At 42.7% G+C, this 11,629-nt stretch overlaps 1 long non-coding RNA gene across 1 annotated transcript in view; it reads left to right on the top strand.

Moving 5' to 3' along the window:
* The first annotated feature begins 1,389 nt into the window (after positions 1–1,389).
* LOC310743573 overlaps positions 1,390–11,629 on the top strand; it is a 540,147-nt gene continuing 529,907 nt past the window's right edge. The window contains exon 1 of the long non-coding RNA XR_014539101.1: positions 1,390–1,575. This is a non-coding gene — a long non-coding RNA (uncharacterized lncRNA). The remainder of the gene's footprint in view (positions 1,576–11,629) is intronic.

Below are 11,629 nucleotides of genomic sequence, written 5' to 3'. Positions count from 1 at the left end.
ATGGATGCTTTTCCTGTTGTGAAAGAGGGCAAGGAAAGGGCATAGCAAGTTCACACCTCTCCTATTTCCCTTGTGTTGGCAGGAACTGTAGTGTGATTAAAGTCCTGTGATTAAAGTCATTGGCCTCTCTCAGAATAGTGCCTAAAATTGTATAGTGAACAGAACTTAAAAATTAGCTCTACGCCTTGTATAAGGGACATACCCTGCCTTTGCAGGCAAGCATAATTCTTTCACTCTCACTAAAATAAGTATAAATTTCTGTGCTTGTTTTTCACTAGAGGAACTGATAGACGTTGGAGCCCAACAACCTCTGTAAGATGGCAGGTTCCCCATCAATGGCTTGGAAAATTGATGCTGCAGTCAGTTGCTGGGACCAAACCACATCTGTACAACAATACTGATTCTGATCTGTGTGGAGAAAGAGTCAAATTCTTTCTACTCATGCGATTGCTATGGCTACGAACACGTTATTGCTACTGATATGTACTCTGCTTGTACATACAAAATTCTATGTTGATTGATCAGAAGATTATGGATTTGGGAATCCCTTTTCAAATCTGGAATTCAACAATCCATCTGGAAATCCCTGTTCCATTACATATAGATTAGATGCACAGAAAACAAGGGATGAGATTGCAGACAGAAGCAAATAAATAACTTTGCTGTTCCCATGCTGTTCTTAAGAGGACTCTCCAACCATTTTGAGAAGCTTTTTCCTTATGTGGCATTGCAGGGAGATGAATGAAATCTTCCTGTTCTGCTGTGTCAAGAGCTCCTTCCATTTTTGAAGTCAAAGTCACTCTGAATTCCGATAGGGATACATGGATCTGCCATTTTCAGTTTCTCTTATAAGATTATAAAAGAGATCTGCTAGATCAGGCCCGAGGCCCATTTAGTCCAGCATCCTGCTTTTACGGTGGCTAACCAGATGCCTGTACGAAACCCCAAAGCTGGTTCTGAGAGCAAGAGCATTCTCCTCGCTTATGATTTCCTAATAGTTGATATCCAGAGGCATTATGCCACAGAGAGTTGAGGTAAAGCATAGAATCGTGGCTAGCAATTCTTTTTTAAAGCCATCCAAGTTGGCCATCACAAAATCTTGGGGCCACACCGCAGGTTTGTATAACAACATTACTGGCAGTTTTATTTACGGTTCCTTTCCCAATGATCCCCAACATGAAATTTCCCCTTTTCACAAGTGCCACACAGTGGGTTAGCATATTTTTGAGATCATCAAGGGTCTGGAGGGCAACCAAGATGATCCGGAGTCTGGAAAGTAAGCCTTACGAGGAGCACTTGGAGGAGCTGGATATGTTTAGCCCGGAAAAAGAGGAGAGGTGATGTTGTTGTTTAGTCGTTTAGTCGTGTCCGACTCTTCGTGACCCCATGGACTAGAGCACGCCAGGCACTCCTGTCTTCCACTGCCTCCCGCAGTTTGGTCAAACTCATGTTTGTAGCTTCAAGAACACTGTCCACCCATCTCATCCTCTGTCATCCCCTTCTCCTTGTGCCCTCCATCTTTCCCAACATTAGGGTTTTTTCCAGGGAGTCTTCTCTTCTCATGAGGTGGCCAAAGTATTGGAGCCTCAGCTTCAGGCTCTGTCCTTCCAGTGAGCACTCAGGGCTGATTTCCTTCAGAATGGATAGGTTTGATCTTCTTGCAGTCCATGGGACTCTCAAGAGTCTCCTCCAGCGCCATAATTCAAAAGCATCAATTCTTTGGCGATCAGCCTTCTTTAGGGTCCAGCTCTCACTTCCATACATCATCGGAGAGATGATAGCCATCTTCAAATATCTTAAGGGCTGTCACATGGAAGAGGGAGCATGCTTGTTTTCTCCTGCTCTGGAGGGCAGGACTTGAACCAATGGCTTCAAGTTACAAGAAAGGAGATTCTGACTAAACATTCAGAAAAAAAACTTTCTGACAGGAAGAGCTGTTTGACAGTGGAACAGTCACCCTCAGGAGGTTGTCGGCTCTCCTTCCTTGGAGGTTTTTAAGCAGAGGTGGGATGGCCATCTGCCATGGATGCTTTCACTGAGATCCTTGCATTGCAGGGGGGTTGGACTGGATAACACTTGGGTCCCTTCCAACTCTATGATTCTTAGATACTATGTTATCCACTATGAACACCAGATCTTGTTTCTGGTCAGTCGCCACCAGGTCAGATCCCAGTAGCATATGTGTGAAATTAGGGTTTTTTGCCCAAATATACACCACTTCATGATTAAACGACTAAACAACTACAGGCTCTATGGTTTAATCCACAGCGCCACCCGTGTCCCTTATACTTCATGATTACTTACACTGAATTATGAACACTTTAAAAAGCTTTTTTTTCCCTCAGTGTTGCAATCCTAAATTCAGTTTGCTATATTTCTGCATCAGTTTGCTTTTTTTTTGCTTTTTTAAAAAGGGCCTTATGAAACTTCATCAGCATTGTAGCTTGCATTTCTCCTGATAAAATATTTTTGTATGACGTTTTGCCTGACATAATGACTTTTTGAATGTGAATTACAACTAATATATGCATTTTAAAGCACACTTATCATCACATGCATTTTTAAACACATTTATTGGTTGGAAAACTGCATCACAAAATTCAGTCAAGTGCAAATTTCAAAGAATAGCTGTGCTTCATAGATCACAGAATTGTAGGATTGGAAGGGACCACAAGGTACATCTGGTTCAACTGCCTGAAATGCAGGAATCTTTCGCCCAACATGAGGTAAAAGATTCAGTTTGCATATAATTTTTGGAAGTGCAAATTAGGTAGCTTGGCATTAAATAAAAATGGAAACCAAACCAAATTTCTCCCCATCTCTGGAATCAGTCCTTATTTACATGTACAAACAATCTCAGGTGCCTTTTAAAAGCATTAATAAATACAAATTTTCACATTTAATTTACTTCAGGTGAATTAACTGCAGAACTACTATCACACAGTGGTACCTCGGGTTACATACACCTCAGGTTACATACGCTTCAGGTTACAGACTCCGCTAACCCAGAAATAGTGCTTCAGGTTAAGAACTTTGCTTCAGGATGAGAACAGAAATTGTGCTCCGGCGGCGCGGCAGCAGCAGCAGGAGGCCGCATTAGCTAAAGTGGTGCTTCAGGTTAAGAACAGTTTCAGGTTAAGTACAGACCTCTGGAACAAATTAAGTACTTAACCCGAGGTACCACTGTATTGGTATTTCTTTATCTATTAAAACGAAATACAGTGGTACCTCAGGTTACAGATGCTTCAGGTTACACGTTTTCAGGTTATGGACGCGCCAAAACCTGGAAGTACCGGAATATGTTACTTCCGGGTTTCGGCGCTCATACATGCGCAGAATACCAAATCACGTCACGCATGTGCACAGACACAGCGCTGTGGGTTGTGAACGCTGCGGGTTGCGAACGTGCCTCCTGCACGGATTACGTTCGCAACCCAAGATTCCACTGTAAAATCTTTTTAGCTCACAACTCTTCATCATGAGTATGAAAAGTTGGTTGGCATGAGATAAGTGGTAACTAATCTGTATTAGTGGCCTTATTTGTTTGTCTTATTTCAAGAATTTCCATTAAGCACCTTATTAAATGTATGTTTTACTGACATCAATGGAAGAAGTTGACTAGATCTAGCAGAAATGGAATCAATCTATGCAGTGGGGGAATGAGCCAACTAACACTGATGAAAATTGGCATCATACTGGCACGGCTCCATTATCTCATTTCATACGATGTTACCATGTTATTTCATAAGCTTTGTGTATTACTGTCTGTTTGCTGTATCCGTTTACTTTACATTAAAGATGAGGAAATCACTCTGACAGGAACAGGAAAAGACTAAAGAAAGAGGGGCTGGGGAAATCGACATAGAAAACAACCAAGAATAAATATATGTCTCCTTCAAGTATTGATGCTATTGCTTCAAAGGTTCTGGCAAACAATTAAGAGTCACTTAGGAAGTATATAAAATGATGTATTTCATTACCTTCCCCACCCCTTCCATTAACTTCTTCCACAAAACTGTTTTTATTTATATTATTGCGGGTGGACTTACGAATGCTCCATCTGCGCAAGCTTTTCAGCTTGCCACATGGAACAATCCTCTCTCTCTCCTCCTGCTGGGCAGTGTTTTCGGGGGGGGGGTTCTCTTATAATCTGGGGGGGTGAAGGAGGAGGAGAGAAGGGATTCCCCCCAAACTAAAGCAGACGTCCATGCACAGTGGAGAACCCTGTCTTGTATTGTTAAAATGTCTAAATTTCTATTCTGTAAGTTCCTTCCTGAGGTGATTTACAGTCGTACCTCAGAAGTCAAAAGCCTTGCGAGATGAACATTTTGGCTCCCGAATGCCACAAACCCGGAAGTGATTGTTGCGGTTTGCGAACTTTCTTTGGAACCCGAACATCTGTTGTGGCTTCTGCGGCTTCCGATTGGCTGCAGGGCCTTTCTGTAGCCAATCAGAAGCCGTGACTTGGTTCCCAAAAGTTTTGGACGTTGAATGGGCTTCCGGAATGGATTCTGTTCAACTTCTGAGGTACGACTGTACTACACTTTTTTTTTATTTGAGTGATTTTAAATCTATCATCTATCTATCCATCTATCTATCATCTACCTACCTGCCTGCCTACCTACCTACCTACCATCTATATCTATCTATCTATCTATCTATCTATCTATCTATCTATCTATCTATATCTATCATCATCATCTATCTATCATCTATCATCTATCTATCTATCATCTATCTATCTATCATCTATCTATCTATCTATCTATCATCTATCTATCTATCTATCTATCTATCTATCTATCTATCTATATCTATCTATCTATCTATCTATCTATCTAATCTATCTATCTATCTATCTATCATCTATCTATCTATCATCTATCTATCTATCATCTATCTATCTATCTATCTATCATCTATCTGTCTATCCATCATCTATCTATATCTATCTATCATCTCTATCATCTATCTATCTATCTATATCTATCTATCTATCTATCTATCATCTATATCATCCATGTACCTACCTGCCTATCTATCTATCTATCTATCTATCTATCTATCTAATCTATCTATCTATCTATCTATCTATCTATCTATCTATCTATCTATCATCTATTCTCTCTCTTTATATATATAAATCTACTCCACTCTTTCCTGGATAAGTGTTGCTGGTATTGCAGCTGCTTCAGAAAAGCCAGATGAACAAAGGTCTAAGGTGGCAGCAGTAAGATAATTCTTACAAAGCCTTTCCTCCTCCCAGGAAGGGAAGGGGTTGTGATCGGGAGACGATTCCTGCGTCATGCAGGGGGCGCTCCGCCCCCTGCTTCAACTCCAGGGCTGGCGTGCCACGCCCCTCCCCGGTTGGGTACCCAATAGGGAAGCTCGACGGGGGCGTGGCTTGCTCCTCAAACGCAGCCCCGCCAGCCATCCCCACCATTGCACACACACTTTCTCCGAGTCACCCACCCTCCACTCCCTTTAGATTAGCTGTTCCTGAGACTTTGCTATGGACCTCTGGTTGGTCGCCCTGTTTAACCGGGGGGCCTGATAGGAGCTTTTTCCAATTGGCTAAATTGGCCCGGCCTCTTGGTTTTTTTCGCCTACCTCGTAGCAACCGTCACAGCTTTCATGGTATTTGGCGGTTAGGCATTGGAATGTGTTGTTGGTGTTTCGGGGGGCAAGGTGTGGCCATCGCCTTCCCCGGCAATTTTGGGTATTCCGCTAAAGGAATCTGGCGGTCGTGGATCCTGTCCGATGCCCGTGTGGTGGGGGGCCATGGCACGACCCTCGGTGACATCAGAAAGAGAGCCTATAGTTGGATTAGCATCAACAGGCATCCCCTACTGGTGGTTAACCCCTCCTCAGACTCACCCCTCTATGAGTGGGTGGAGTCTAATGTTCCGTGGTCCAATGCCTAAGCCAGTACCTTCTCACATGCTGTAATCAATAAAGTTGTGGCCTTTACCTTACCCATTAACCTTACATTCTGTGTCCACGTGTCTTTATTCCCCAAGCGGGGATCGGGTCCTCGAATCACAATCAAAAACTATTCCTCCTTCTGAAATTTAGATCTCTAAGTATTTGTGCCACTTTTTCATATTATATAAGGCTGCATTTTATACTCACAGGGGTTTTCTACTGCAAGGAATTTTTACATTCTGTTATGGATATATTTCACCATTTCCAACAATCTCTAAAACTTCTTCATATGATTCAGCAGCTTGTATAGAGAAATGCTCATTTCAGTTATGTTCACTATATTTGTGTTACTGTTCTTCCTATAATAGAAATGGATTCCGAACCTGTGAAGGTGGGATTTCCTTTAGTGGGAACGGAACCTACTGACAAATTGTAATGTTTTAGAATTATCTCATAAAGCCTAAGAAATCTTTTCGGGGGGAAAGCTGACAGTCGCAGATAGTTGAAAGCTCAGCCTGAACAGAAAAGGTTTTAAAGTAGATCTTTTAAATAAGCAGCTGTATTTAACTGACAGGGATGGATGGCTCAGTCTATTTTTGGTCCATGTCAGTTTCACACGTGTTCATTCATAAGTTTCATGTCAGCATTTCATACTAGAATTGTGTTTTATATATGTGGTATTGAAGAATAGTAATGGGGAGAGAAATTTGACTCAGTTCACATGTCAAGGTGAACCCTACCTAATGTTCACTTTCTGAAACAATATTGAGAACAGAAACCCCCCCCCCCAAAAAAAACCACAAACCCCTATTTGTCCCTACTGAATTTCAATAGGGACACATGTAAGGTTCTGCACTTAAGCAGGAAAAAACAGATGCACAAATATAAGATTTGTGGGTTGGGAGGACACCTGGCTTATTAGCAGTACATGTGAAAAGGACCTAGGGGTCTTGGTGGACCACAAGCTTAAGATGAGTCAACAGTGTGATGCAGCAGCAAAAAAAGCTAATGCTATTCTAGGCTGCATCCAGAGCCATAGCTAGGTGATCTTGCGCCCCTGGCATAACCATCCAGATTGCGCCCCCTAGCCATGGACAAATTAGCTCTTCTTTCCGCCTCTCCTCCAACCCCACCCCCTCTACACATTCAGTTCATCCTCTATTTAAAAGCTTTTCTTATGAGGCAATAATCAATATTTTTATTTATACTAATGGAGATACTTTTTACCCAATTTTGCGAGCCCCCCTTGCCTGCACTGTTAGGGGCCCACCTTGCCATCCCCTAGCTACGGCCCTGGCTGCATCAACAGAGATATAGTGTCCAGATTAATGATTCATAGTCAATCACAAACAAAACGTGGCAACTGAAGTTACCGTATTTTTTGCACCATAACACTCACTTTTTTCCTCCTAAAAACTCTAAAAACTACGTGTGTGTTATGGTCGGGTGCGTGTTATAGAGCGAAAAATACGGTAATTTGATTGCAGTATTACATATTCAATCATGAATAAAAGGAATGAAAGGAAGGTATTTCTGTATGCTCCCTAACTTCACTAAAGGTAAAAGTCAAGGGACCCCTGACCATTAGGTCCAGTCGCGGACGACTCTGGGGTTGTGGTGCTCATCTCACTTTACTGGCCGAGGGAGCCGGCGTACAGCTTCCGGTTCATGTGGCCAGCATGACTAAACCACTTCTGGCGAACCAGAGCAGTGCACGGAAACACTGTTTACCTTCCCGCTGGAGCGGTACCTATTTATCTACTTGCACTTCGTGCTTTCAAACTGCTAGATGGACAGGAGCAGGGACTGAGCAACAGGAGCTCGCCCCGTTGCGGGGATTTGAACCGCTGACCTTCTGATTGGCAAGCCCTAGGCTCTGTAGTTTAACCCACAGCACCACCCGCGCCCCAAGCTAACTTCACTACATATACCCAAATTTGCCACGTTTCAACAACAATCTGGATGCATAAGTTGTTGAGCATTTCTTGGTTTTGCTGAAAGTTGTTGAGCGACAGGACATTGTTCAACTTTTGAGATCATTCAACAAAACCTATTTAAGATATACACATGCACAAACATATTGCCATGGTTGTTTGGGGAGTTCTTTGAAGGAAAAAGCTAGTATTTTGGCAGGTAGTCCTGAGAAAATCATCACCATTGCTTGGGAAAAGCCACACCTTATGTCAGCAAAACTGTAAGTCAGTTTTGACCAATCAAAACTGTTTGTTGTTAAAAATTAGTCTTCTGCCTAATGGATTTCAGTTTCAGCATCCAGTAGTTTGGCTTCCATTTACACCAGGTGTCATGAAGTTATGACCCTCCAGATGTTACTGGACAGCCAACTACAACCCCCATCATCCTTTATCATTTAACATAATGGCTGTGGTAGATGGGAGGTGGAATTCAACATCTAGAAGGTGACAGGTTCTCTATCTCTGGTTGACCTCCACAAAGCATTTTCCTTCCTATTTCTGTGTTTAAGGTAGGCCTGGCTGTCGCCAGAGTTAAATATTCAGCTCACAAGCCCAGACCAGCTGCCTGTCACATAGTATGAACTGCGTGAATGCTTTTTCTGATCTACTTCTCTTCTTAATAGGGCTGTGCAGGGCAAATGCCTTTGGAGAAACATTTATTAATGCTCTTGCAGATTAATCATACAGGTAGAAAATGGCTTTTTTTAAAAAAAAAGTCATAGCAAGCACTCCTATCTGTAAGTGTGAAAGCATTTTATTAATTTTAAAGGAAGCTTTGGAGAATAATGACTTAACAGACAATATTAATTTGTCAAAACCTGAAAGAACGGCTATTATAATGAAACAGAGGTATCATGAAATGCAAAAGGTGTGAAATCACAGGTGTACCGCATATATTTCCAAAGAAATAGAAGTGTGAGGAACACTTAGAAATTGTTCTGTTGTGGGGAGTCTTCAAGGGACCAGATTGCAACATGCAGTTTCCCCAGCAACCCAGCCATCCAATCGTTGCCCCAGGCCAACTCATATTTACCTGCCTGGCAACAGAGGGTTGGCTTGGCAGACCCCACCGCAACACGTGCTCTCATTTCAGGGAGAACACGCTTTGTCGCATACATAAAAAGTAATTTCTGCTCCTTTGGTATATTGGTACCTACAATTCCTAATAAAAAAAGCTTTAGGTTTTTTAAATAAAAGTTATGTTAAAAATTTATTTTTAATTCATTATAAATCATTTCCCAGAATGCTTTTATTACCTTACACGACCACCACATATGATGAAAGGTGCCTTCTTTCTCTTTATATTTCCGACAGGTATTTGTACTTGTCTTAAACATTTTTGGTAACTTACTAGGAGTCAAATACCATCGGTACATCATTTTCATATAATTTTCTTCCAGCGTACAACAGGTTGTGGTGCGAGGACCCGACCCCCGCGAAGTGAAATGAAGACACAAGGACAAGTGATATAAGGTTGATGGGCTAGAAAAGGCCACAACTTTATTGATTACAGCAATGAAGAGGTATTGGCTTAGGCATTGGATCGAAACAAGTGGGTTTATTCACCAGTAGGTGGAGCCTGTTGATGCTAATCCAACTATAGGCTCACCCCTGCTGTCACCGAGGGTCGTGCCATGGCCTCCCGCCAAGCAGGCATCGGACAGAATACACGACCGCCAGATTCCTTTAACGGAATACCCCTAAAAATTGAAGGCATAGGCGATGGCCACACCTAGCACTTCGACACACAACACATTATTCCAATGCCTAACCTACCCACCAATACCACAAAAGTTGTGACGATTGCTACGAGGTAGGCGAAAAAACCAAAAAGCCTAATGCCAAATGGAAAAACTCCTACCAGGCCCCCCGGGCAACCAGGGCGACCAACCTAAGGTCCATAGCAAGGCCAATGACCTAAGCCCTAACTAAAAGGGAGTGGAGGGTGGGTGACTTGCGATGGGACGCTGATGAGGAATGAGGCCAGGGAGAGGCTGGCACTGCAGCAAAAGGCTGCTGAACACGCCCCCTCCACGGCACCTGGTTGGGTGGCCATCGGGGGGGCGTGAGTGCCAGCCAGGTGAGCTGGAGGCAGGGGGCAACGCCCCCTGCTGGGCGGTGCTCGGGCTCCCGCCCACAACCACTCCCCTCTCTTTCAGGGAGGAGAGTCTTTGTGAAGTTTAAGTCGGTTTTCCATAACCTTTCCCAATCTGAAAGTTGAATATTATATCCCAGATCCCTCACCTAGTTTATCATTACAGATTTCACTTGTTCATCTTATACATCAGGTCTTGAACTGACCGACATGAGAGCCACCACTTTATTGAAATACCTTTCTGAGAAAATTAATCTACGTGAACAAATAGTCTACATTATAAAATTTGCTTGGGATCCAACATTTTTCAGCACTTGGGATATGATGGACTGCACCTTCCACATAAAGACTGGTTTCTCCTATTGCTTCCATGTGTATATCTAAAAGATGCATGGAACTGGTGGCTGCTGCATCTTGGAGCTTTTGGTCACGGCCCAGTCCCTTCCAGCTAGTTTTTGCGTACCAACAGAAACAAAAAATAATAATTCAGAAATACTGCCATATCCTGCTGTCTCTTTCCTCTGCTTCATTTGCTTGGCTGGTTGGTCCTTTTGCTACCCATCTGATCAGCCCTGCCATTGTCAAAAAGCATTGGGAGAGAGGCAACATGGATGTGCACTGCAATATTTGGTTGGAAGCTCATGTGAAAGCTCCATCGAGCTCAGAAACACAGCATTAGAGATCCCTGCAATGGAATTGCTTTGTGGAATGGATCTGGCAGATGGAATACATGTTGCTAATATTGCATGGAATCAAGGGAATAATTGCTACCCACTCATCTGCACTGATAAGGTTGTCTTTGAAAGCTATCAAAGTAGAAATAATGATAATGATAATGATAATAATAATACAAAATTATTTATACCCCACCCATGTGGCTGGGTTTCCCCAGCCACTCTGGGTGGCTTCCAGTGAAATATTAAAATACAATAATTCATCAAATATTAAAACCTTCCGTAAACATGGCTGCTTTCAGATGTCTTCTAAAAGTCAGATACAGTTCTTAACCTGAAACTGTTCTTAACCTGAAGCACCACTTTAGCTAATGGGGCCTCCTGCTGCCACCGCACCACCAGAGCACAATTTCTGTTCTCATCCTGAAGCAAATTTTCTTAACCTGAGGTACTATATCTGGGTTAGCGGACTCTGTAACCTGAAGCGTATGTAACCCAAGTTACCACTATAGTTGTTTATTTCCTTGACATCTGATGTGAGGGCGTTCCATAGGGAGGGCGCCACTACCGAGAAGACCCTCTGTCTGGTTTCCTATAACTTCGCTTCTCGCAGTGAGGGAACTGTCAGAAGGCCCTTGGAGCTGGACCTCAGTTTGCTCAGTGTGCACTGACCTCAGTCAGTGGCTGAACGAAGGGGGTAGAGACGCTCCTTCAGGTATACTGGGCCAAGGCCTTTTAGGGTTTTAAAGATCAGCACCAACACTTTGAATTGTGCTCAGAAACTAGGAAAGAGTTTATGAATGCTGAAGAGCTGCTACCGGTTCATGGTAAGTGGACAATACTGGATAAATGGTCTGTTTCAATATAAATAATCTTCTTTTGTTGTGACCACTGTAAATATTGCAATTTGGACAAGCTGATGTTGTTGTTTTTCTCATATATATATATATATATATATATAT

This window comes from Podarcis filfolensis, assembly GCF_964270895.1.
Source record: "Podarcis filfolensis genome assembly, chromosome: 1".
Lineage (NCBI taxonomy): Eukaryota > Metazoa > Chordata > Lepidosauria > Squamata > Lacertidae > Podarcis > Podarcis filfolensis.
The sequence above is the reverse complement of the archived record's forward strand: the minus strand, read 5'-3'. Positions and strand labels throughout refer to the sequence as shown.